Source organism: Vulpes vulpes, chromosome 6, assembly GCF_048418805.1.
Source record: "Vulpes vulpes isolate BD-2025 chromosome 6, VulVul3, whole genome shotgun sequence".
In the NCBI taxonomy this organism is placed as follows: Eukaryota; Metazoa; Chordata; class Mammalia; order Carnivora; family Canidae; genus Vulpes; species Vulpes vulpes.
Window position 1 is genome coordinate 26,734,736 of NC_132785.1, and position 6,299 is coordinate 26,741,034.

Sequence of the window (6,299 nt, forward strand, 5' to 3'; positions counted from 1 at the left end):
ACAAAAAGAGTAGTTCAATGTCAAAGAATGCACAATGAATAAATGCCTTAGCAAAAGCAGAAGCATACCGGGAGATGGAAGACCTAAGTTACAATCTAAGCTCAAACTAGGCAAATCACTAAATATTCTTGAGGCTTAGTTATTCATCTGTCACATGAAATTAATTATTTTTATTCAGTCTACATTTTTAGGTTGTTATATGAGTCAAATGAGGTATTGGTAAAAAAAAAAAAAAAAAAAAAAAAAAGCTCTTTACCAAACAGATCAAAGGTCTAGAGGTGGGGAGAAGAGGGTATTTTTCTCTGGGTTCCTCTTCTTCTATTTTTAGTCTTTTCTTGACAAAGCTTTATAGATAAAGAGAGGTGGCAAGAAAAAGGACTCCCAGTTTCCCTCACCTCTGTTCCTTATCCATGTCCAACATCCATCCCTTTTCCTCTTGGGTGCCTAAGTCTATGCCCCAATACACCCCTGCAACTAGACTGTCAACCTGTTATTAATGATTGTTTATATGGTTTCACTCAATCATTGTTATAACTCTTGACTTTAGCCTCTGATCACTGACATTAATCAATGAATTGAGAAGTCCTTTGAAGAGACAGAGGAGTGTAGATTGAGCATACACCTGGATATTAACCTCAAATGTGGGCTGAGTTTATCTGTAGAGTATACCTCTTTCAAAACAGAACCTTGAGGAAAAAAAAAAAAGCTGTAAAGTCATTTAGAACAAAAACCCACAAAGAGCTTTCCCAACAGTTAATTTTAAATGTGCATATAATTACAAGCCAACTCAAGCATCACTGCAGTGTAGGTTTGATGTTAATGACCAGCCCTTCGGTCTTGGGGAGCTATGGAAGCACTAATCAACAGACACTCAGGTTGCATCTCTGTTTTTAGATCTGGTGCTTTTATGCCACATCCGGTCCTCCCTACTTTATCTGTCACAGTTCCTTTCTCCATCACATGATAGCCAATTCCCTTCCAAGTTGATTCAACATTCTAACATGGAAAAGGTCTCAGTCTTTCTGTCTGCAAATATTCAAACTGTAAGCACAATTTTTCTCTCTGAACAGAGTTACTAATTGATTCTCTTTCACTACCTCTGTGATAATTCAATCAAAAGAATCTGTGTAGAGCAAGAACCGTAAAAGTTTCTCACACACACCCCCTGACTCCTTCAAAGCACAAATACACATAAATGATCCCTAAAGTGCCTTTGACCCTGATATTGCTGGGGTGAGAAAGTTAGGGAGAACTCTATAGCTTTAGTATGATGAGGAATAACTCATCAGAGGCCCTCATCTACCTACTGCTCAAAGCTTTCATCCAAGACTGAAGGCTTGGATGTCTTTCATTCAAGACAAGGCTTCCCCTGCGCCCTCCAACTTGCTAGGGAGCTAAGAGCTCCTTGCCACTGAATATTGCCTCAGTCTGGCCTAGAGCCAGGATGAACTGCCCTGTTTAACTTGATTTGAACTAGAGAGAGGCTTTGTGTATTGCAACTGCCAAGTCAACATCTTATTTTCCTTATTGCCAAGTATGAAACTCCTACCACTATCACTATAACAAATACTGTTTATGGAGCCACCGCCTATGGCATTGTGATTAGACCTTACAAACGTTAGCTTGAACCACATGAAACTTCCTTTTAAATTCATCAGTCAGACACAGGCAATTCTCTATAATCCAATACTTTTCATTCAACAGCACTCAGCAGCCATGAAAAGTAGACACAATCATCCCTTTTTTAGCTGAAAAAACTAAGACTCAGAGTGATTAGGCCACAGTTAGACACCTGGGGAGGCAGTGGAGCCCCGTTTTAGCACAACTATCAAAGTGCCACTGTCACATCTATACATGCAGAGATAGATTTTGAGGACAGATGAGGGGAATTCATGAGACTAACTGTGGGTAAGAAACATAGGCTAAGATTCAACGTGAAGATGGTAATATAGAGACCACAGATAATAACAAATTCTAGGTCTCTTTAGGTCTCTTCCCTCTAGCAAAAGATCTCTTCCTTTTCCCAGAAAGAAAATAGCATAGACTACTTCACAAAAATAGTTTGCATAATATAAAAGCATATATCTCCTAGCAATTTAGTTCTTAAATATTGGAATGGCTTACTCATAAAATCAGTTGACTTGTCTTCCTTTTTCTTCAAAATAAGTAATGACCTGTTTAGCTACCCTAAATAAAAATAAATGGCCAAATATTATAGCCAAAAAATAATAGGCAAGACTTCAAGTATAACTCTTAAGAAAATGGCAGAATGAAAAAAGTGTAAAGATCCCAGGAACCTGGGGGCATTGCTGGAGTAACCATCCTGATCCTGGGTCGCCTATCCCCAACCGCCCCTAATGCAGGACTCACACAGAGTAATGCAACCTTGAAGCAAAGGTAGAGGGAAGCGATTGGCTAATTTCATTCAATGTCATGGAAGAAAACAGAAATCAAAGTGAGGGATATCAAGTTTAGAAAATGTGAAGAATTAATATCTAGTCATATCTAGTAAGATTGAATAAAAGTGTATTATCTCGGTAATGTATAAAATCAGTGAAATGCAGGGCCAGTCTTGAGTAAAAGAGAAAGTGGAACATTTGACCCAGGCACTATGGTACAAAGGACACAGGAATCCTTCTCAAAACTACTACTAATATGCTAAAGGCAGTTGTCATGTTGTCAAGAAGATCTGCACACACACACACACACACACACACACACACACCACATTCCTATCTAATGAGGTCAACTTTCATTCATTCACTGAACTTTCTCTTTTCTTTAACTAAAAGTCATAGAAACAAATTGAAAGTATTTTTAAAGGAAAAAGTATCCATAAACATTCTAATCTAAACTATTTTCACTTTAAACATCCCTTCCAGATTTTATCTATGTAACTGTGACCTCTATGAACATAAGATTTATATTCTGTTTTTCTACCTATCATTATACCACAAGCAGGTTTCCATGTTTATAATTACCACTTTAAATGCCAGCATCTGCAGGGCATTCAATCTAGAAACTAGGATTTATGCTAAATGTTCAAGTGAACAATTGAACGCATTTTTTTTTCTTGTTGTGAAGCTCCAAATTCCAGTAAAGAGATCTGTGACGAGCATCTGTTCTTTCTGCCTGTCCAGCATTGACTCCCTCTTCTTTGGAGGACTGTGGTAGAAGAATCCTCTTTCCTTTTGGAATATGAGTCTGTCCCTACTTTTGTCCACTGGCTTCAGGTAGGGATGACCTCAACCTAGGAGTGGGGCAGCGACTGGATTGAACAATCATATTCCATCCCCTTGGATGAACTGATCAGGGGAGGGGTCATGTGGCCCTAGGCAGTAGAGTGAGACACAATTACCAAAGAAAAATTCTATATCTGCCAGATTTGTAGTTGGTTGAGTAAAGGACTAGAATTACCAAGGCCACAACAAGGTAAGAGTTTGAGACTTTAATCCACAGACAAGAAAGTCTAGACAAGGGATGTGGCTAAAACAAAAAGAAAAAACCAAGCTCTAATTGACTTTTTTTGAGTCCCTGGGAGGCAGCTAGGCCTGAATTTTCAAATATCTAACCTAATAAGTCCTCCAAGGCTAAAGTCAGTCAGAGATAAATTTATATCACTTGAAACCAAAACGGTCTTAAGTGATTCTAAATCTAAGACACAAGGTATGACATCAAGAAAGAAACCAAAATTAAATATATTAGTAAATATATTTCACCCAGAAATAATCTAATTATGATAAATGTGGTCTAAAAACTTGAAATTTACAAAATGCAGGGTCATGTCATTGCACAATGAGCCAAGGGACTCTGGGATGAGCCTACAAAGCCAGCTGGGTAATCCCAGGTTTGGCAGCCAAACCCATCCTGTTTCAGAGGCTGCTGGCTGCTGTCTGCAAGGAGTGGCCCACTTTGTCTTACACACTGACTCTACTCATTTTGGCTGGTTGGAACTCCCAAGATTAAGCAGCAGTGATTCTAGGATTCTGCTGCTTAGTTGGAAGCTGTTTTTTCTGGTCTGATCCAAGGTGACTGGGCTAGAAGGATCCTGGGAATCCAGGGGCCACCCCGTCAGGGACTTACTTCCTTGAGAGCTCTTTTCCCCATCTGGCCCCACTGTCCCCTCCCCTGACTCTTTCCATAGAAGAAAAGAATTTTAGTTGGGAACATAAGCTGGACAGAGGAGTGGATCCAATTAGCTCCATTGCAAGGTTCGCTATTGTTGAGTTAGTGAGCTCTTATTCTAGGACAGACACCATGTAGAACATACACATAAAATCTGATTTAATCCTAAATCTCCATAAGGCCGATGTTATTAGTACGGCCATTGTATAGGTGAGGAAATACCCACGCTCCAACAGAAATGACCCTGGATGCCCCACTTTGAGCCCTCATTGTATATGAGGACCCTGGGGCATAAATGGTCCAGTCTGGCCCAAGGGCATCCAGCAAATCAATGAGGTTCAGGGCTTGGACTCAGCCTTCCTGATTCTGTTCTCCTTTCTCCATTAGGCTCACTTGGCTTTCTGTCCTATAGCACTTAAGAACAGACATAGAAATTGGGCAAAACTAATTTTTGACAAACACAAACAGAGACAGAACATCAAGCTTAAAAACCAGTAAGAAGGGAATTGATTGAGTTTGGGGAATAAGCCATTGTGGCATCTGGTAAAGGATATGAGAGACGAGATGCAGATCATGTCTCCTCAGAGGAGGAAAAGAATTGAATAGAAGAAACAACTCACAACGTCCTTATGTTCAACTGTCATATTTATAATCTCCCCTTTACAGTATAAACATAACCTTGATGAGGGAAATTTCCATGGCAAAAAAATGGAAGAACCGGTAAGAACAAGGAACTAATGAGATTAAGTGTCAAAAGGGCTAGTCTTTTTCCTGTTTATTAAACAACATCTCGTAAGACAGTCAAGAGTACGTAACTACAAGCAGTGGATAAGTGAGTGGGTAGAAATCAGGCATTGTGAGATAAAGGTGATTCAGAAAATTAAAATGATAGAGAGTGGGGAATTTACTCACCTAATTAAGGCCAGTTTAAAAGCTCAGTCAGTGCAGTTGGTACTTGAAATGATGTCTAGGAGTGAGTGACTAGGGTCACTCGGTGTGTGCTCCTATTCCATCCCATCCCAAAGAAAAGCATTAAAAGGAAGAAATGGCCAGTTTCTCACCTTTCTTAATGCATCACAAGGATCAGATCCAAGCACAAATCTCTCTTAAAGAGCTTGGATAAGCACCACAGGGTGCCGAGTAAAACAGACACAAAGAACCCCAACGTGGCTTATTTAACTAGCTAATTGTTAACTGGTAGGAGGTGGGTGATGGCAAGGAGTGGAATGGGCCCGCCTTCTGCATGAATGAATTCAGCACATGGAATTCATGTTCATATTTACATTTATAACTTACAGAATTTCTATGTCATTGACCCCAAGCTGATAAACAAAATTACAAAGTTCATTTTCATTTCACAGACTTGGCCAATCTCATCAGTCTCCCCATTAGGTTTTCATATTAAAAGAGAGAGAGAAAAAAAGTGAGAAAGCATATGTTTATAGCCAAGAATAAATATAACAATAATAAAGGAAATAAAAAAGGAAAACTGACCTTGGCACAGTTGCTTAAATTTTTCCACCTTTCTCATATGGACAGTTTCCAAGTTCTACCATTTCAAAGAAAACACCTCATCGAAGAACACGTAATTGCATGTTGTTTCCATTCTTTAAATGTGGGAAATGAAGCCTTTTCACATTCACATCATCAGCTGTGCCCCAGGAAACCTTCCATTCTTTCCAAATTAGTTTTTGTATCATTAAACCAATCAGCATTAGGTGCTTAGGATTATTTTCTGGAATAAACCCTGAATCATTACCTACATCATGTATGTAATAAAGTCAAATAATGACATCATTATATAGCACATGAGCACTGACCCTAAATGACCAGGACCTAAAAGAAATCAGGGCAGTCCTAATAAGAATCAGGCAGGATGCCTAATGAAAATCAAACAGCAAGCCTAATAAGAAACAATGTATTTTGCCTCTCCTTCAAATTCACTTTTGATTTGCTTTTCATGAGAATCCCTGTTTGAAGTAGAGCTCCCGCGGGCTGGAATCCTCAGAGCTAACTCTGAGATGAGTAACTCCCAGGTGGTTCTCTGGGCCATTTGATCTAGGACAAGAACCACTCGCTCATGCAGTAAGTATTTGTTGGGCATTTACCATAACATAGGCTTCAACTTGGCGTTTTTTTATTCTACAAACGTTATTGAGTGACTAGTGTAAGCG